This window comes from Schistocerca cancellata, chromosome 3 (assembly GCF_023864275.1).
Source record: "Schistocerca cancellata isolate TAMUIC-IGC-003103 chromosome 3, iqSchCanc2.1, whole genome shotgun sequence".
Classification (NCBI taxonomy): Eukaryota; Metazoa; Arthropoda; class Insecta; order Orthoptera; family Acrididae; genus Schistocerca; species Schistocerca cancellata.
The window spans coordinates 77,464,031-77,486,263 of record NC_064628.1 but is presented as its reverse complement, the minus strand read 5'-3'; the positions used below and the strand labels follow the sequence as shown (position 1 = coordinate 77,486,263).

General features: G+C 45.3%; 1 protein-coding gene across 1 annotated transcript in view; it reads right to left on the bottom strand.

The window, feature by feature from the left end:
• Positions 1-22,233, bottom strand: part of LOC126177049 (cuticle protein 16.5-like) — a 334,451-nt gene that overhangs the window by 121,637 nt on the left and 190,581 nt on the right. The window lies entirely within an intron of this gene.

The window sequence follows — 22,233 nt, the reverse complement described above, 5'->3', positions numbered from 1 at the left end:
AGCTGAATGTAGTTTCTTTTTGGTTCCTTAATACTGCTTCCATCAGTGATACAGCTGTACTAGTATGGTAGTAGACACAAGTGGATGCAACTAAACATCAGCTTCCATTGTTTCACGTTCATTCACATCAACATGGCTAGTGGGTGCTGAACTAAAATGACTAAAATCGTTAGATCGGCTCTCGTCAAAATTGAAACTATCGCACTGACACATACTGATCCAATTCTACCCTCCCTCACCCCCACCCCCCAAATAGAATACCATTAAGTTCTACTCCTCCTCCCTGACTTTGTTCTGTAGTGTTTATCTCATAATTATACACCGTGCGAAGAGATATAAGAATACAGCTTCTCCATTCTTTCCCTTCCCGATACGCCAGCCTTCACCTGTCTCGTCCGTTGGCCACTCAGCTGTAGAATCTGCCATTCGTGCCATCTGTGCTACAAAAAAATGGTTCAAATGACTCTGAGCACTATGGGACTTAACATTTGAGATCATCAGTCCCCTAGAACTTAGAACTACTTAAACCTAACTAACCTAAGGACATCACACACATCCATGCCCGAGGCAGGATTCGAACCTGCGACCGTAGCAATTGCACGGTTCAGGACTGCGGCGCCAAAAACCGCTCGGTCACCGCGGCCGGCATCTGTGCTACGCTACGCCTTCTGTCATGTGCTTGATGCCTGCCATCAGTTTCAGGTTGTACCGAACAATATTTCACCACATCGATTTCCTCACTTCTTGCGCGCCCACTGTGATACACTGTCACTTGTTACAGTAACTTCTTTCCGGTTGAGTTTGTCAAGTACTGCTTGGCCGCGATAACTTGAGGATTCCGCAAGTGCTGCCAGAAGCGGAGAAAATCAGAACTACTTGAAAGATATTCAATGGTCTCCAAGCGCTGCCAGCGTCAAGCTGCCCCTAGATGCGAAGTGATGATGTTTGGTTTGTGGGGCGTTCAACTGCGCGTTTATCAGCGCCAGTTTTCATCCAGTCCAATGTTTACACAATACAATCTAGCCACTGTCACGAATGATGATGATGAAATCATGAAGACAACACAAACACCCAGTCCCCAGGCAGAGAAAATCCACAACCTAGCCGGGAATTGAGCCCGGAACCCTGTGATCCAGAGGCAGCAATGCTAGCCGCTAGACCACGAGCTGCGGACTGGATGCGAAGTAGTACAAAAGGCTTGAGCCCACCAACAAGTAACTTCTCTAAATACTTCCTGAGGTGTTTATACTAGAACAAAAACTTTCTCAAGTTTATTTCTTCAAGCCACTGGAGCAAGTTTATTTCAGCAAGTACTTGCTGCAGTACTGCGGTTATTCTCAAAAGCCAGAGTTGTCGGCACTGTTGTCGCATTATTATTATTGAATAAAAATCATGACGAAATACAAAAATAAGGTCATAGAAAAAATATTAGAGAAGTACATCTTGATGTTACCAAGAAACACAGTTCAGTTAACTAAAATCAGAGGATATCACTCAAACTGAGAACTTTGAGGATGTCGTGTGCAAACTTCGAACATCTCTTGTCTATTGTGTTCAAACACTCGGTATTAGGAAACAAAAATGCGGGGTGGTATCTCACCAAGACTGCGTTTTAATCACTCTTCGATTTTGGCAAGCAGTACTTACTGCTTTTATCACAAACGTAGCGCATTTATGTCTACGATAACATAAATAAATCAGACAGAATTTAAAGGCGTCTGTGCTGCCATTCTGCTTTCCCTTCTGGTAAAAGAAATTGATTGGTGAACACATTTCACAGCTCCTTGACTGCTGGTGCCAATTATGTGTGTTTTAGGGGTACCAACGGTACATTTGTTTCGGCCCATCTGTCTTTGTGTCATTGCTCTTTTCGACAATGATATTTTCACACATGTGTTCTGTAAGTTTGAGAAGAACTTCCACGAAAAGATAAATTGGGCAAGTACTTTCGCCAAGGTGCAAGAAACTAGAACGAATTTTCACCATCAGTGGAGTGTGCGTTAATTTCAAACTTTCTGACAAATTGAAACTGTATGCCGGACCGAGACTCGAACCTGGGAACTCAATCTGACACACAGTTTTAAATTGTCAGGAAATTTCAAGCACGAAACTGGTTCAATTAACTTGCGAACTACTTGAAAGTGATGAAACTAGTGGACGTCGACTGAAAGGGGGAAGGGGGGGGGGGGTTGCGGATTTGGTGGTTCGTAAATTACACCCAATTCTGTGGTTGTACTGATAATGCGCCATACCATATCAGGGAGCCCGACAGAACGCCTAATAAATATGATTTCAGGATTACGATGTGAGAGTGGTTGCAAGATGGGCAAATAAACTGGAACAATGAGGAAGCCTGAACTATTATCTACGGCCGGCCGGGGTGGCCGAGCGGTTCTAGGCGCTTCAGTCTGGAACCGCGCGACCGCTACGGTCGCAGGTTTGAATCCTGCCTCGGGCATGGATGTGTGTGATGTTCTTAGGTTAGTTAGGTTTAAGTAGTTCTAAGATCTAGGGGACTGATGACCTCAGAAGTTAAGTCGCATAGTGCGTAGAGCCATTTTTTTTGTTATCTACGGTAAGAGAAAACAAACCGTCCGTGAAAGTGTACTTCGTGAATAAAATGGTTGAGAGTAGAGGCTACAACGTAGTGCATTTAGCACCCCGAAACTGCGATCAACATCCGATAGAATTGGCGTAGGCCAAAATAAACACAGTTTCAGGGATGTCACTGGTGACAGGTCGAAGGAATCATTACAGAATCTTGTTAATGCTGCTTTCGTTTCAGTTACTGCACATGACTGGCAGGTTTATTGCAGGAATGTTCAGCGGTTAGAGCAAGAGTACTGGACACGGGATGGAATAATGGTAATGGCCGTCGATGAATTTATCAATATCACGCCCCCAAGCGATGGTGGTGATGGTCTTGAATCAAACCCAAATGACAGTGATATTTAATGAATGTCAGTTTGACAGTTCTTTCCGGGCACAATTAATTGCACTTTGTAAACGTTACTGCTGTGCCGATTTTAATAATTGCAGTGTGCAAGCAAATACCCCAAATCATTTTCTGACTTTCAGTTCATATTGTCGTAGGTTGCACGTTCATCTACTTCCATTTCCATTGTTTTCGATAAATAAATATTACGTAAATGAAAATGTCAACAAATTAGATGATTTCCGGTGTGACGGAAGTGTCACTTATGCGGACACTATTTCTGCGAGTGCTATCTCCGATTTCGTGTGAAGCACAAAACGCTGCAAAGCAGCCGACGCTGCCTTCCCCTCACCGCTCCTCTTGGAACGTCGGCAGCCATAAACCGGGGGCACCGGCGTTCCCGACAGCCACCGCGCCGATCATCAACTTATCGTGGACAAACAGTACTACAGCTATCCTCAATTCCATATTTTTTATTCTTCCCGGCACAAGGTGCAGCATGTAAGACCCCATCGGTTTTTCTGCTAATTTCAAAATTACGTTGGTTTTGTAGAAATATGGCTTGTCCTGAAGCTGTGTAGACTGAAGAGTCAAAGAAACTGGTGCACTTGCCTAGTATCTTGTAGGGCCGTCGCGAGCATGCAGAAATGCAGCAACACGACGTGGCATGTACTCGACTGATGTCTGAAGTAGTGCTGGAGGGAACTGACACCATGAATCCTACGGGGCTGTCGATAAAGCCGTAAGAGTCGAGGGGGTGGAGCTCTCTTCTGAACAGCACGTTGTAAGGCATCACAGATATGCCCAATAACGTTCATGTCTAGGGAGTTTCGTGGCCAGAGAAAGTGTTTAAACGCAGAGGAGTGTTCGCGGAGCCACTTTGTAGCATTTCTGGAGTGTGGGGTGTCGCATTGTCCTGCTGAAATTGCCCATGTCCATTGGAATGCACAACGGATATGAATGGATGCAGGTGATCAGACAGTTTGCTTACGTACGTGTCACCTGTCGGAGTCATATCTAGACGTATCTGGGGTCCCATATCACTCCAACTGCACACGCTCTACGTTATTACAGAGCCTCCTTCAGCTTGAACAGTCCGCTGCTGACATGCAGGGTGCATAGATTCATGAGGATGTCTCCATACCCGTGTACCCGTCCATCAGCTCGACAAAATTTGAAATGAGACTCGTCCGACCAGGAAACATGTTCCAGTCATCAACACACCAAAGTCGGTGTTTGTAACCTCCCCCTCACTTATCGACCTTAATGACAGTGAAAAATTAAACCGCGTGTACCTAATGGAAATTTGGGAAAAGCAATCGTCACCGAAGTTAATCTGTCGGTAAAGGGGGAGGAAAGGGTTACATCTAAATGAAAGGAAAAATGCAAATGAAACTGGTGGAAATTAATTTTGAAAAGGGGTAAAGTTAATAATGAAAGTAAATGTGCGGCCGTTACGTTAACCATTAACTAGCGGTAATTAGATATTTGAGATTTGGGGGAAATTACGGTCGCCAGTCCTATGGACAATTACTATAGTAACTGAAAAAGAAAGGTTATTACACATATAATTAGCACTAGAAGCGTGGCAACTGAAGGTTGACACGTGTAGTGTGACAACTGAAAGTTTGTCAGAAGTAATAAATTTCACTACACTCTGACTTAATTTAGAAAAAGAATTAATAGAACCGGAAAATTGAAAGTTAATTTAGTGACTGAAATTAATAGTGAGCTTTGTTTCTGAAGCACATCGAAATTCAGTAAAATACGGTTAGTCTTGGGATACCTCAACAATCATTTCAAAAACTACTTGAATCTACGCAATTTAGAAATAAGAGATTTAACTTTGAACTTGAATTAAATGATTCTGGACAATTAACAATAGTAACATTTAGTACGTGCCAAGCTGAGCTGCAGTCACAGGTAAGCTAAAATATGCTAACAAAACTCGCACTCTTAATTTGTGCTTGCGTAATCTAAATATTGTAGCCAGCTATGAATACTTTAACTGAACTTTGAAATTAAAGCAGTGAAATGGAATGATATTACTTTAATGCTGGCGTCTGAATTTCAACGACGCTCGGGTTCGTTTCGGAAAAGGAAGGGACCCTGCTTGGTAATGCAATTGGGACAATGAGCAACAAAGGTTCATACTAAGTTGCTGTAATTTTGTGATGCAACAATTTTAAAAGTTTGAAAAGCTGAGGTCTGCCATACTGTTCTAAAACTTTACGTGCTTCCAGTCTTCCTTGTTGGTTGATTCAACGTTTGAAGTCGTCGGTCCAGGAGGTGGCGACAGTCACTTACTGTCGGCCGTCGCTGTTGCAGAAGCTGGATGTTGACGCGCCTTCTTCTCGACACTGTCACCAGGCGAAACGGGCTCTTGATGTGCGCCAGCTAATGCTTCCCGTCCGCGACACCGTGTCAGAAACTATCATAGCAAGTCGAGCGCAATTACATGCTGCCAAACCCCGAAAGCGCGGCAACTCGCGGGAGCGTCACACAACACACCTGCTCAACCGCACTACTCCAGCCAGACTCCCCTCTGCCCGCGCTCCACGCGACAGAGTTAACAGTAACAAAGATCCTAAACACTTTAGTTCTCCACACGACCTATCGATGTATTCGTTCGATAGCATAGTTTTCCCTAGGCCAGACCCAGCGTATAAATACAAATAATATTCACAAAACAAACCAATTATACATCGACATAAATGCATATATATACAAATAGTAAAACAATTACAATATACAAAGACACAGATACCTTATATCTTCAGGTAACAAAATAAGGAAAAAAATTTGCAGTGCAATAGATGGAAATACGAGGATATGCATTTCCGGCGTTACATGTTGACGGGCCCTGGCGAGGCGTAAAGCTTTCTGTCGTGCAGTCATCAAGGGTCCACGAGTGGGCCTTCGGCTCCCGAAACCCGTCTCGATGATGTTTCGTTGAACGGTTCTCACGCTAGCACTTGTTGATGGCCCAGCGTTAAAATCTGCAGCAATCTGAGAAAGAGTTGCACTTCTGTCACACTGAACGATTCTCTTCATTTGTCGTTGGTCCGGTTCTTGCAGGATCTTTCTCCGGCCGCAGCGATGTCGGAGATTTGAAGTTTTACCGGATTTCTGATATTCACGGTACACTCATGAACTGGTGGTAAGGGAAAATGCCCACTTCGTCGATACCTCGGAGATGCTGTGTCCCATCGCTCGTTCACTGACTATAACACGACGTTCAAACTCACTTAAATCTTGACAACCTGCCATTGTAGCAGCAGTAACCGATCTAGCAACTGCACCAGACACTTGTTATCTTATATAGGCTTTGCCGACCGCAGCGCCGTATTCTGTCTGTTTGCATATCTCTTTATTTCAATACGCATACCTGTACTAGGTTCTTTGGCGCTTCGGTGTATAATGCTCTTCAGATGAGAAAATCACGTAAAAATAAGCTAGCAGCACTCCAAGTGTGAACAGGTTCCGTGGAGTGGCCAAGTCCGTTGTAGTACACAGTTCAAGGAAGGAAAGTATGAAAGTAAATACAGTTTGTACTGATTTTTTTCACAATTTCGGCTCTCTCTATCTCTCTATCTCCCTCCCTATCTTGTAGGCAGCGTGAAAATTGAGCTGCACAATTTATCAGTTAATGCGCAGTTCGTTAAAAAAACTCAGTGTTTAATGGTTTTGAATGTACGCAGATCTGAATTTTCATGGTTATGACTGGAAAGATGAGTATCCTGAGTTTGTACTCTTCGAAAACAAGTCTCAATTCTCACTAAAAAATGGGAAATTTCCATACAAGTCATTCACGGCTGATCACAAACTTCCAGGGATAAATTCAGTTCTTCATAAAACAAATATATTTACCAACTGATTAAAGTCTCTGGCTAAATGATCTCGTATTATAAGGGCTGGCCACAGACTTCCAAAGACAAATGCAAAAAATCATCTCGTGTTCCTAATGCGAGCAGAAGATCTGTTTTTTGATAGACTGAAACTAGCTACCTATTTCAGCTCATTCTACCTGTTATCTCCCTCTTCTAGTCATTCCCAATTCCTGAATCTATTTACACAGAAATCCGAACTAAGGCATTCTATAAAACGATTAAGGTTTAAATAATTTCCGTCTTTACTCGCCTGAACGACTGAAATAAAAGTTACATTACTAAAGAACCAAAGCTGGTTTCTTTTATAGTTAGCACCATCCCCCATGTATATGACTAACACCAAAACTTACACTATGATTCCCACGCTCATTCACATTAGTTATTAACTATTTCAATGATTCATATTTCACATACCGGCTTCATTAATCCCCTGATTCACATAGTGCACAATGTAACAAATGAAAATAATGTCATCCAATACGCCTAAATTTTAGCCTTTTGGTCGAACTCCTATGTAGCTGCTTATTTAATTATAAATTATTTAATTGAAGTTCTTCACTGAGTTTTACATAAAACATATTAGTATGTCAGGAAGTTAGTTACCAATGAAAGTCACAAATTCTGTGTTTTAGGTGATTTTGTGTGTTTGAGAAATTACGTCATATGTTGGACTGATATTCATCCTGTCGTTAACTATTACCATTACAAATAGCCTCATAGGTAAGCGCATCACCTACAAAAACTCTGAGACCGTGACTGATACTACCCGGCAACTTATTAGCCTATAACACGAACAGAAACCGCCCTATTACATTCGAATGCGGCGTGCAAGAAATTATTTCTATATGCACGATATTGTTTCATCTACGAAGTATGTATCTAGTCACGTGACGTGCTAAGGAAAGGACACGTGCAGAACAGAGATGAATGGGAAATTACTCTAGTGGCGGTACGGGCTGCAAATTTGGAAATTCACTCATGTAAGCGACTTCGACAAACGCCAGATTGTTATGGCCCAGCCACTGGGAAGGCACATCTCGGGAACGGCGGAACTGGTCTGCTGTCTGCGTGCTTTTGTCGCGAGCATCTACGGAAAGTTGTTGAATGACGGTGAAACCACGAGTAGTAGACAAGTTGTTGGAAGTCCTTGCCTCATTACGGAACGTGGAAGTCAGAGCTTCGCCTGCCGTGGATAGGTGACGATCTGTGGCACAACTGACAGTACTGGTGCAACCAAAAATGTTTCGGAGCACACGACTCAGCGCACATTGTTGAACACGTTGCTCTTCACCAGTCGGCGCTACAACTTCCACCGCTCATCCAACAACATCGTCAGAGATCACTGGAAGCGTGTCGTCTAGTCGAACAAATTGCATTTCTTGTTACACTACGTCGATGGTCGTGTGCAGACATGCCATCATCCACGGGAATGGAAACACCGCGCCACGGACGTAGCTCGGTTGAGGTAATGCTATGCTAAGGGAGACATTCAGCTGGGCTTTCATAGAACCTGTGAAAGTAATCGAAGGTACCATGACACCTGAGGACTACGTGAACATTACTGAGGACAATCTGCATCCCTTCATGCTTAGTGGCCTCCCATATGGCTAGGGCATCTTCCATCAGGATCACTGTCTGTTTCACAGTCCAGAATCGTGTTACAGTGGTTTTAAGAGCACGGTAGTGAGCTCGCGTTGATGTCTTGGCCGCCAAATACGACTCACCTGGACTTCCATAAAGCTATCGGACTGCGGCTCCAAACCACCGGCCCGTATTTTGCGGGCATTTTGTTCAAATGGCTCTGAGCACTATGGGACTTAAAATCTGAGGTCATCAGTCCCTTAGAACTTAGAACTACTTAAACGTAACTAACCTAAGGACATCACACACATCCATGCCCGAGGCAGGATTCCAACCTGCGGCGATAGCAGTCGCGCGGTTTCGGACTGAAGCGTCTAGAACCGCTCGGCCACCGCGCCGGAGGCATTTTGTGACCTGTGCGTATACCTCTGGTGCGACATACCTCTAGAAATATACCAAGGACTTCCGAATCAATGGCACGCAGAATGGCTGGTGTATTGGGTTCCAGAGGTGGACCAAAATGGTTACAAGCAAGTGGAAATGATGTTTTGTGTCATCGGTGTATGAACAGTGCTATGTGCTATTCTACCGGAAAACCAACATCTACGCATGCTGGAAATGTGTTTGTAGAACGTTTTAGCATCAGTATTTGACCAGCACGAACAACTGTTTCTGATCACTGTATTTTGCGTCAATGCCCTGGATTAAATTCCAAATCTCTCAGCAGTGTCTTATGGAGTGAGAACACATGGCATGATCCGTCCGTAAGATGGGAATGTTAAGCTTGTCGGCGCCCTTGGTGCTAACCGAGAGGAACAGGTTATGTGTCAGCACCAGGTTTACCATCTTCCTTTTTCCTTCATGATACACTCCTGGAAATTGAAATAAGAACACCGTGAATTCATTGTCCCAGGAAGGGGAAACTTTATTGACACATTCCTGGGGTCAGATACATCACATGATCACACTGACAGAACCACAGGCACATAGACACAGGCAACAGAGCATGCACAATGTCGGCACTAATACAGTGTATATCCACCTTTCGCAGCAATGCAGGCTGCTATTCTCCCATGGAGACGATCGTAGAGATGCTGGATGTAGTCGTGTGGAACGGCTTGCCATGCCATTTCCACCTGGCGCCTCAGTTGGACCAGCGTTAGTGCTGGACGTGCAGACCGCGTGAGGCGACGCTTCATCCAGTCCCAAACATGCTCAATGGGGGACAGATCCGGAGATCTTGCTGGCCAGGGTAGTTGACTTACACCTTCTAGAGCACGTTGGGTGGCACGGGATACATGCGGACGTGCATTGTCCTGTTGGAACAGCAAGTTCCCTTGCCGGTGTAGGAATGGTAGAACGATGGGTTCGATGACGGTTTGGATGTACCGTGCACTATTCAGTGTCCCCTCGACGATCACCAGTGGTGTACGGCCAGTGTAGGAGATCGCTCCCCACACCATGATGCCGGGTGTTGGCCCTGTGTGCCTCGGTCGTATGCAGTCCTGATTGTGGCGCTCACCTGCACGGCGCCAAACACGCATACGACCATCATTGGCACCAAGGCAGAAGCGACTCTCATCGCTGAAGACGACACGTCTCCATTCGTCCCTCCATTCACGCCTGTCGCGACACCACTGGAGGCGGGCTGCACGATGTTGGGGCGTGAGCGGAAGACGGCCTAACGGTGTGCGGGACCGTAGCCCAGCTTCATGGAGACGGTTGCGAATGGTCCTCGCCGATACCCCAGGAGCAACAGTGTCCCTAATTTGCTGGGAAGTGGCGGTGCGGTCCCCTACGGTACTGCGTAGGATCCTACGGTCTTGGCGTGCATCCGTGCGTCGCTGCGGTCCGGTCCCAGGTCGACGGGCACCTTCCGCCGACCACTGGCGACAACATCGATGTACTGTGGAGACCTCACGCCCCACGTGTTGAGCAATTCGGCGGTACGTCCACCCGGCCTCCCGCATGCCCACTATACGCCCTCGCTCAAAGTCCGTCAACTGCACATACGGTTCACGTCCACGCAGTCGCGGCATGCTACCAGCGTTAAAGACTGCGATGGAGCTCCGTATGCCACGGCAAACTGGCTGACACTAACGGCGGCGGTGCACAAATGCTGCGCAGCTAGCGCCATTCGACGGCCAACACTGCGGTTCCTGGTGTGTCCGCTGTGCCGTGCTTGTGATCATTGCTCGTACAGCCCTCTCGCAGTGTCCGGAGCAAGTATGGTGGGTCTGACACACCGGTGTCAATGTGTTCTTTTTTCCATTTCCAGGAATGTATAATGCAGAAGTGGTACCACACTAAACACATATCCATTGCAGACACCTACTCTCAAGAAATGCACGTTAGAGACAGTTATACTGTGTGAGGAAAGGGCACCACTGCGCGCGGTGGAAGGAAGATAGGCAGCTGAACCTAACCTTCGGGGTGTCACAGCCAACTATGCAATACGACTCTGCGTCTGCCTACATCATATATACACTCACAAGCCTCTGTGATCCGCATCAGCATTATCGATTTGAACTTCATTATGTTCGTATATTGAGCGAGGGGAAAACTGTATACCTCGGCAGACGATCTAATCTCTGTTATTCACATGGTTCTAACTCGAGCTATACCGGGAGGTTTTAACTGAAGTGCACCTACTTACAGAAATCCAGTGTGGGTTGTAATTACTGTATGACGGCGAAACTTGGTAGATATTCTAATGAGGCCGGCCGCGGTGGTCTAGCGGTTCTAGGCGCGCAGTCCGGAACCGCGCGACTGCTACGGTCGCAGGTTCGAATCCTGCCTCGGGCATGGATGTGTGTGATGTCCTTAGGTTGGTTCGGTTTAAGTAGTTCTAAGTTCAAGGGGACTGATCACCTCAGCTGTTAAGTCCCATAGTGCTCAGAGCCATTTGAACCATTTGAGCCATATTCTAATGCATTAGTGCGGGACCAGTTTGCACTGGAAAACAATTGGTCCCACATTTCGTCACCATATGAAGCTCTGGCACAGTGAATGCAAGAAAGACGTATAGAAACGTTTCGATATGTGATGGATTAGGAACGGGACGTGGTCAGAAGAGGTAAAACATGCGAGAAAGACATAATATTGATTTTATTTGCAACCGCCGCTTAGGCAATTTATTTAACATGATACGTCGACCGGTTGCTGTGCAGCTCCAGATCTGCACCTAGTGGCCAAAACTAGAACTAAATTTTTCCAGTGTAAATTGATTCCGCAATAATGCATTTCGCTGCCATACAGTAATAGCAGGTTGCACCGGACCCCTATGAGTAGCTGCACTTTAATTGTAACTGCACAGTACCATGGAGAAAGCACAATATTATCAATCACATAGTGGCTAGACTTATTAAAATGGATTGGAATCTTCTTTGAGTTTTTTTAGTCTTGCGATACACTCTCTAGTGCAGCACGTTTGATGGGTGTCTGATCGCTACACATCTGCAGCCCGACGTGTCCTACATCTCACCATATCATCATTGTCATCTCTTATTGTATAGTGTGTGGTGGGGCCCTACTCATTGAGCAACAGCGCAAACTAAAATGTGTGATCATATTGGGATGTGAACCTTCATGTACTCACAGCGTATTAATCCTTATCTACATAGAAATGAATGTTCGTTCGGAACGTATGATCTCAAAGTGCCGCGCGGGATTAGCCGAGCGGTCTTAGGGCACTGCGGTCATGGACTGTGTGGCTGGTCCCGGCGGAGGTTCGAGTCCTCCCTCGGGCATGGATGTGTGTGTTTGTCCTTAGGATAATTTAGCTTAAGTAGTGTGTAAGCTTAGAGACTGATGACCTTAGCAGTTAAGTCCCATAAGATTTTACACGCATTTGAACACATCTCAACAGTAATGGCATGATTTACGATCAGTTTTTTCTTTTTTTTTGAAAAATATCAGCACTGTATGGAGAAGGTTTTTAGCTATATAGCTTTTCTAGCAACAGTGAATCGGTTTTCCTTTGACTGCTCCAATTCTCAAAATCGGTTCCACATTATTGCATTAGCATCTTCCATATGATGCGATTTCCGTATGCTTTCACAGATTGGTAGTCCTGTGTAAAAGTTTGTTTAACAGAAGTTAAATACGGTAAATTTCATACTCAAGCGAAATAATTATTTTATTCGACTGAGATGAAGCTTTATACAATTGTTGTCGTTTGCTCTGTGAAAATAATCATCCTTCCAATACGCCCATCACTTGATGTATCCACTATTCAGGCACGAAATGGAAAGCGTTTACATCCTTCATAAGGAAGCGAAGGTCGGCAAGCAAGCAACGAATCAGATCATTTACGGGTTGCTCAGTTACGTTCATCAGAATCGGCGTACCAACGCACAGCAAGAAATTTATCTGGTCTTTTACGAGCTGCCCTATCGCATGCTTTGGAATCGGAAGGGCGACGCACAGAAAGAAATGTAGCTGATCGTACGAGCTACTTGGTCATTTGCATTGAAATCGACACGGCTAGGAACAGTTGGAGTGGACGCACAACGTATCCGTACTACTCGATGTAGACCTAACTCCTTTAGCATTCCAATATATTGTCAATTACAACTACAGTCTACATCCAAATCGGTAAATGGATAAAGTGAGCGCGCACTGTGGTGCACGGAAGATTTCCAGTGAAACACTAGGAATATGCTGAACGAATGGCAAAGTTGAACTTCCGACTTTGCGTATACTACCTTATCTTCTGTTGCCACCGCTTTCAAGCAAATCAGACGATTCCAGGCTCTTTCTACGACACATTCGCAAATCACCCTTCGGCTTTTCAAAGATTAGAATATGGCAATTTTTTAAATTCAGGGGCAAGTATCGTGTAGGATCACTTCCTCCAGTCCCCGGCGCTGTACATAAATTTCCAAAAATCTAAATTGTGTGCAACGATGATGTGCAAATTGATCAGCGAATCGATGTGATTCGGGACAGGCACCAAACTTCATACGAAGGCTACTCAAACAGCATTGCAACTAACGATGGTATCGGGGAGCGCACGCTCTCTATGTTTGTAAGCATAAATTGTGCGGATTCCTGTTTTTTTCCCCGTTTCTCCACGACTGCAGAAACAACTAGTCACTAGCTAACCGTTGAGAAGTGAACAGGTGTTTAAGTTGTAGTCGTGGAATTTAGTGTTGCAGGCAAAATGAGAGAAAGGGTGGAATAACGTTACTGCATCAAATTGTTTTAAGCTTGGCGATTCTCAACTTGAAACAGTCCACAGATTCAATAAGTATTTGGGGACAAAGCAATGGGTGGTACCACACAGATAACGGGTTGTTACAACCGCTTCAAAGTGGCTGCTCAGTGTGCAGAGTGAAGCACTTTCAGGTAAGCCATCGACATCCGCAAATGAGGTTGTTATGGACCACGTGAGGACCCTGGTGATGCAGGGTAGACGAATCACAATCAGAGAACTTGCAGACGAGGTTAAAATTAGTGTTAGATCCATTCATTCCATTCTAGTGGAACATTTGGACCTCAGGCTAAACACAGGAAAATTTTTGGCGAAGTTGCTAACAACTGAGCAGTAGCAACTTCGTTCGGAGATCACACAAGACATGACGGATACCGTGGAAGTAATCATTGGTGATGTGTCCTGTGCTTGGGGGTACGACCCATAACCAAAGCTGCAGTCATCGTAATGGAAGCATACACTATCCCCGCGATGCAAAACAGCGGGCCAGGTCCGCAGTCATGTGGAAGTCATGCTAATCGTCTTTTTTGACTCCAATGGCGTGGTCCATCACGAGGGCTCCCCAAAACGTATCAGTAAGGAGTACTACCAAGATGTTCTGCGTCGCCTTCGTGAAGCAGTGCGACGCAAACGGCCTGACTTGTGTACAGCATGTAGTTGGCACCTTCACCACGAGAACGCACTGTTGTGGTTTGTCAGCCTCCCTGTTGCCTTGACATAGTACCCAGGGACTTCTGGCTTTTCCATAAACTGGAAAGACTCTGAGAGGGACAGTATTTCAGAACAGGGAAGACATTATGCAGAATTCGACGGTGCTGCTGCGTTCAACCGAAGGAGGCTTTCAAGCGATGCTTCCACCAGTGGCAGCAACATTGGAAGAATTGTGTAGAAGCTGAAGGGGATTATTTTGAAGGTGACTAGTGCCAAACAATTGTATCTGAATAATGACTGATTTTATAGACAAAAGTCAGATACTTTTCGAATAGCACTCGTGTATTATCTAATTTGCAAACTTTTTTCACCTACACAACGCCCTAGTAAAATCGCACAAACTTCGGGTCAACGTAAGCGTCCGATTCCAACGTCTGCTTTGACCCATGACGTAAGGGTGTTGTGGTGTGTGACGTCATTACGGCGAGGAGTTTATGAGCTGGTTGTGTTTGCAGATGTCGTCTTGTTGTGTTTGATGGCGCCCTCTGTGTGAGTGAGTGAGTGTGTGTGTGTGTGTGTGTGTGTGTGTGTGTGTGTGTGTGTGCGCGAGTGTGTGTGTATGTGTTCGTTCGTGTATGGGATGGCGGACCTACTTTGAGGCGCCGAAATTTGTTGGTTGTAAGTAATTGTTTTCTTTTTTTCGGTCTATTTTTCTCGAGTTGTAATGTATCGTGAATTTATTGTGTATCGACTGTGTTTTCATTTACGTAGGGCTGTTTGACTTTTGAATTTTTGAGGTGTGGTTTTGGTTCTGACCTTCGTAGTTGTAGGTGTTGGTTTTTTCGTATCAGTAGTTATGGCTGACCTATATAGGTAAAAGGAAATAACCGATTACAATTTTCGTACAGTTTTATATGTAGGTATTGGTGTTTTGGTATCGTCAGCTGTGGTCAAGGGAAATCTCTGGTTTCAGTTTCCGTAGTTTTTGCTATAGGCGTTGGTGTTTGGTATCGTCAGCTGCGGTTAACTTATATAGGTCAAGGAAGTGTCCGATCCCTGCAGATTTTGTAACTATGTTTTTGTTCGTTATTTTACGTGTTTTGAGATCGTGGTGTGTTTTTTTACTGTTATATTTAACTTGCCCCCTCACTAAAACCCCCAATTGCCCGCGGTTGTCCCGTTAGTTTGATTTTGTTTTTGGAGCGAGGTGTTATTGTCTTATTTATACGTATTTTAGTGTTTTTTGCGGTGTGCATGTAGTGAAATCATAGACGCCGTACTGGTGACGCTTAGAATATCCATTTCCGCCATATTGATGACGTCATGGGTCAAAGCAGACGGGTGGAATCGGACAGTTTCGTAATCCCAAACTTTAAATTTGACCTATGGCAGCAGGTAACCATGTAATCCACATAAGGGCCGACTAAACACCAACTATACAGCATGCCAGATGCTGCAACGCACCTACCGTCAATGAAGTTACGATTGGTGTAAATTTGATAAGAACGTGATATGCGTGATATAATTCTACAGTGACGTAATACAACTGTACGTGTCACTGAAACACATCGGTGTTGTGATGCATCGCAGCATCCCATAAATTCTTGGGAGAGGAGGAGCGATATCACTTCAATATTATGCAAACTAATCCAACTAGAAGTAAGTGCATTACGCATTTCATCATATAACACAAAAGAAAGCTAACCCTTCGTCATTTGACACATCTGATTTTTCATTTTCCTAATCCTTGCTTTCCTGTTATTCCTCATTACAGGTAACGAACTTAGTAAAAAAGTATCAACTATAAAATACTATTCATACGGCAAAATGATATGTCAAAACGGAAGAAATCATATTCTGCAATGCCGTCAACTGTTTCAGCAACAGCTGGTGGTTATGCGAAAACTGAATGTGAACGCCCCCTTTCAATCCGATTACATAAAAAATCATTGCGTTCAGAGGAGTATGTTAATTTACAAGATGCGATTGTAAACGATGGAAACATCAGTGGCTTTCGAAAAACGGTGATACTTCCATCGGGGTTCACTAACAGTGCGCGACAAATGCATGATTATACGCAAGATACCAGCAAATACGTGCATTCATATGGACGCCCAGACTTATTCGTCACATTTACAGGCAGTCCAGCATGGGACGAGATAAAAGAATGTCTACTGCCTGGTGAAGCTCCATCTCATCGATACTATTTTACTGCACCCTTTTTCAAACAAAAACTCAGTACATTGATGGATTTAATTGTGAATCATCAGATTTATGTTGAAACTCACTGTTGGATGTAGACTGACGGTGAAGTGCTCCCATCCATATCACACTATCTGCTCAAAACTATCCGAAGACCAATATTAAATACGGAATTGACAATTGGGCGTTACGAGGGGTCGCACTCCCTTGTATAAAATGAGAAGTTCTCAGTAGAGAAGCAGTAACACCAAGTTTTTAAATCGGCCCAGACAGTACGAAATAATTTCTCCTCGTCCAGAATAGATGATCCTGAAAATTTGTGATTGTGAATTTCTGATAGCTATGAAAATATTAAAAAAAATGGTTCAAATGGCTCTGAGCACTATGTGACTTGACTTCTGAGGTCATCAGTCGCCTAGAACTTAGAACTAATTAAATCTAACTGACCTAAGGACATCACACACATCCATGCCCGAGGCAGGATTCGAACCTGCGACCGTAGCGGTAGCTCGGTTCCAGACTGTAGCGCCTAGAACCGCTCGGCCACTCCGGCCGACATTAAAAAAAAAAAAAAAACAACGCATGAATAGTTCACCTCTTTACTATTACACTACTTGCGCGAATAATTCGTCTCCTTACTATTATGTATTGCATGCGTCTAACTTTTTTAAAAATCTTACAGTTATTTTCATAGCTATTAAAATGTTCACAATCATGTATTTTCAGGACTGTATGAAGATGAAGTTTGATTTGTGGGGCGCTCAACTGCGAGGTCATCAGCGCCCGTACAATGCCCGAATTTTTACACAGTCCAATTTTTTTCACACTCCAGTCTAGCCACCGACACTAATGATGAGGATGATGATGAAATGATGAGGACAATACAAACACCCAGTCCTCCGGGAGATATAATCCCCAAACCGTCCGGTAATCGAATCCGGGACCCCGTGATCCAGAGGAAATTTTGTGGCGCTATATCCATCAAAATAGGAAAAGTCCTGTGTAGACGGGGTATAAGACCGATTTTTCGTCCTCCTAAGAAAATTAAGGAGATGATGCGACCTGTTAAGGACAGTCGCGGCCTCAGGGTCCCTGGAATTTATAATATCACCTGCGAGTGTGGATGCAATTATATAAGTCAGACCATTCGTACCGTTTCCGACCGCTGTGCAGAACACCAACGCCATATTAAAAATTGAGAACTGGAGAAATCGCCAATTGCGGAGCACAGCCTCACGAACAAACATAAAATACTGAAACTTCCTGGCAGATTAAAACTGTGTGCCCGACCGAGACTCGAACTCGGGACCTTTGCCTTTTGCGGGCAAGTGCTCTACCATCTGAGCTACCGAAGCACGACTCACGCCCGGTCATCACAGCTTTACTTCTGCCAGTATCTCGTCTCCTACCTTCCAAACTTTACAGAAGCTTTCCTGCGAACCTTGCAGACCTAGCACTCCTGAAAGAAAGGATGCTGCGGAGACAGGGCTTAGCCACAGCCTGGGGGATGTTTCCAGAATGAGATTTTCACTCTGCAGCGGAGTGTGCGCTGATATGAAACTTCCTGGCAGATTAAAACTGTGTGCCAGACCGAGACTCGAACTCGGGACCCTTGCCTTTCGCGGGCAAGTGCTCTACCACCTGAGCTACCGAAGCACGACTCACGCCCGGTCCTCACAGCTTTACTTCTGCCAGTATCGCGTCTCCTACCTTCCAAACTTTACAGAAGCTCTCCTGCGAACCATGCAGAACTAGCACTCCTGAAAGAAAGGATATTGCGGAGACATGGCTTAGCCACAGCCTGGGGGATGTTTCCAGAAAGGCAAAGGTCCCGAGTTCGAGTCTCGGTCTGGCACACAGTTTTAATCTGCCAGGAAGTTTCATATCAGCGCACACTCCGCTTCAGAGTGAAAATCTTATTCTGGAAACATAAAATACTGTTCGATGAAACAAAAATTCTGTCCCATGCCTCCACGTATTTTTTTTCCTTTATTGTAATTTTCATCACCTGATACAGGCGGGCTGTCAGCAGCATAGTACGCTGCTCTTCAGCCTTAAGTGGAACAATAACAAGACATATAGGTGATACAGACACTACAGTAAAAACGGCGGGCAAAAAAAAGGAGATTTAAAAAACAATAAACACGAAGCCGTTCACGCTGGACTCGAAAAAACGGGAAACACTTGGTGACAGGGCGCACAGAACACGGATGACGGCGACGGCACACGTGAACAGTTGATGCGTGACGGTAACAGAACACTAAACACAGATCGAGGCACACACACGACACACAGATGGCGATGATTTCCGGCGCGCGAAAGTCCACTGAGCGTGTACGAGTCCGTGGACCTGCCAAGAGAGGAGGAGGAGAAAGGGGAGTGGGAGAGCGAGAGGGGAGAGCAGAGATGCCACGGGCAGGGGAGATAGGGGAGGAAGGAGGAAGGGGGAGGGGAAGCCCGGGGGAAGGGGGGTGGAGGGAGGGGACGGGGGGGGGGGGAAGGAAAAAGAAGGGAAGAGAAGAGAAGGGAGGGAGGGTGCCGAAAGGAAAGGACACCGGAAGTGGGGGGTGGGGCAGGGTCAAAGTTGATAGGAGGGGTAGATGGAGGGGACGAGGACATCATCAGGGAGGGGGAGCTGGCGGAAGCCACCTTGGGAGAGGGTAAGGAGGGTGGAGAGATGGAGACCGGGTGGGACGTGGGAATACAGGCGCGGCGGCGGGCGGGGGTGGGAGGGGATCGGGGACACGAGCGGGTGAGGAGGATCAAGTTTACGGGAGGTGTACAGGATCCGTATCCTTTCAAGGAAAAGGAGTAGGTGGGGGAAGGGGATGAGATCATACAGGATCCGCGTGGAGGAGGGGAGACGGATGCGATAGGCAAGGCGGAGAGCATGGCGTTCAAGGATTTGGAGGGATTTATAAAAGGTAGGGGGGGCGGAGATCCAGGCTGGATGGGCGTAACAAAGGATAGGGCGGATGAGGGATTTATAGGTGTGGAGGATTGTGGAGGGGTACAGACCCCCACGTACGGCTGGAAAGGAGCTTGAGGAGATGGAGGCGGGAACGTGCCTTGGCTTGGATTGTCCGGAGATGGGGAGTCCAGGAGAGGCGACGGTCGAGGGTGACGCCAAGGTACTTAAGGGTGGGAGTGAGGGCCATAGGACGGCCATAGACAGTGAGATAGAAATCAAGGAGGCGGAAGGAGGGGGTGGTTTTGCCGACAATGATCGCCTGGGTTTTGGAGGGACTGACCTTAAGCAACCACTGGTTGCACCAAGCAGTGAAGCGGTCAAGATGGGATTGGAGAAGGCGTTGGGAGCGTTGCAGGGTGGGGGCAAGGGCAAGGAAGGCGGTGTCATCGGCAAACTGGAGAAGGTGGATGGGGGGTGACGGCGGCGGCATGTCCGCCGTGTACAAAAAGTACAGAAGGGGGGAGAGGACGGAGCCTTGGGGCACACTGGCGGAGGGGAAAAAGGTGTAGGAAGCCTCCACGTACTGGGATTCTGTTATTAAGGAGGTTGTTGAAATAAGAATGAGCGAGAAGAAGTTTAGCCGTGATAACGGATACTACCTGAGTGGTGCATGGAAACGAGCGCTCGATGCAGAGAAGCAGCAGACACATTCCTTCCAAGGTTTAAGTTCCAACGGAAGCGGTGGCGCTACCAGCGCACACATTGACACCGTCTGCGACAGCAGTTCGTAATCGCCGACCAATCACAACCGACCGATCAGAAGCCGTCCATGGGCTAAAAAAGGCCACTACAGCAACAGTGAAGAAAGTCAGTTGCTCCAGACGATGACGATGGGGGATATCGTCGAAAGCTTGCTGTTTTATCCCTACCTGACGCGGCAAGAAAACCGAGAATCTTTTACAAAACGTTACCGCTGTATTGCAAGTGCTTAAAACTGAACATTTCCCAAGTAGGATCCTTTCATGTCATTATTAATTACAACTGAGAATCACTGTTGATGATAAAAAGACTGAGATTACTGAGCTAATTTAGTTCAATAATTGGTTTAAAAAATTAAAAGTTGTCGAAACTTAAAAAATATTTGAGACTGATAATTAAAGATAACTGACTGTTGTCCAGCAACATCTTCACTTAAAAATCCAGTATTAATAGTCAGTGATTGTGAAGAAACAATTTGAGTGAATTTTTAAAGCTTATTGTGTATCAGAACGTTTAATTTCTTTGTGTGATTAATAATTTCTGCTCTCATCTCGAAAATACGTAACGGTGTTATGCAAAAGTTAATCAGTAGTTATTTAATGAGAGTTAAGGGATAATAAGACATATTTTGCTTAACAGAAAATATTTAAGAAAAATTACATTAGTAGGTATATTAATTGTAGGCATTATGGTAGGTTGCGTGACACTATTTATTAAGCAAACTGAATGCCAAACAATTAGCAGTCAAGTGCATATGCTTAGCTCAATTTGTTTTGCTGATTTCACGATTAGCACGTTGCTGTTATTTTCAATTTGAGTTCGAGTCAGTGTTACTGAGCTCCTTCATGACTGATTGTCTTGCATTAATTATGTACTTTTCCAAATTGATGAAGCCGGCCGGAGTGGCCGATCGGTTCTAGGCGCTTCAGTCTGGAACCGCGCGACCGCTACGGTCGCAGGTTCGAATCCTGCCGCGGGCACGGGTGTGTGTGATGTCCTTAGGTTAGTTAGGTTTAAGTAGTTCTAAGTTCTAGGGGACTGTTGACCTCCGCTGTTAAGTCCCATAGTGCTCAGAGCCATTTTTGAACCAAATTGATGAACAACTGTACAATATTGTTCGCTCACCCCGTGAGCTGACGACCAGTTCCTATAACCGTTTCAATCTAAACTAAAAAATATGTAACTACATTACCTTACATTCCACTAATTACTTTGCAGATTTATCATTCGTCATAATTCTTTCGAAGTAGGCGCGCAGTAACGATTCGGATATAACCGATTCTGTTTTTTTGGGTTTAATTTGCTATTAGGATTCGATGCTATTTCCCATACAATAGTGACATTAGGAACACATGATATCAATTATTTCAACTATTTGAAAGTGTAGGTCCGCTATAAGGAGTATGCGTGTCCACTGTAAAACCAGTTTTTATGTTCCGAATTACATTCCATATCCTAGTTAATGGTGTCTCTTTGCAGACTGCAGTGCAGAAATTTTGTCATGATGCGTTTTCCGTGATTTGCCAAATCGATTCAGGCAAATGCGGGGATGGTTCCCTTGAAAGGGCACGCTTAACTTCTTTTCCCAACCTTCCCCAGCCCGATGGGACCAATGACCTCGCTGCTTGGTCCCGTCCACCCAAGGCGGTATCCCTTTCCATGTTCCGGTAGGCAGTGCAGGGGATGTTGTGCTCAAGTCCACGGTCCACTGACACTGGGGCTTCATTTGATAGGATTAATCGTGTGGGTGAGCCATCATTATTTTAGTACTACAAGAGTACTTCCACCAGCGTTTTTCCCACTGCGTTGGCATCTCAGCAGTAGTAGTAGTAGTAGTAGAAGGGTTTTTTGGGCGCACGACAGCAAGGTCTTCAGCGCCCGCTCAGTAAGATTGTAAGACGGGTGTCAAGAAAAAAACTCAGAACAGTAAGAGAAAACGGAACATAAAACACGGGGAACAATCATTGAAAAATATGTGCTCACCCACACCGAAGCGTGGGATGAAGCAGGGCGTCAGCAGTAAAACATGGACAACACAGGAAGAAAAAGGTAGAGGGAGCTAAAACAATGGAGCAGATGGAAGTGGCTG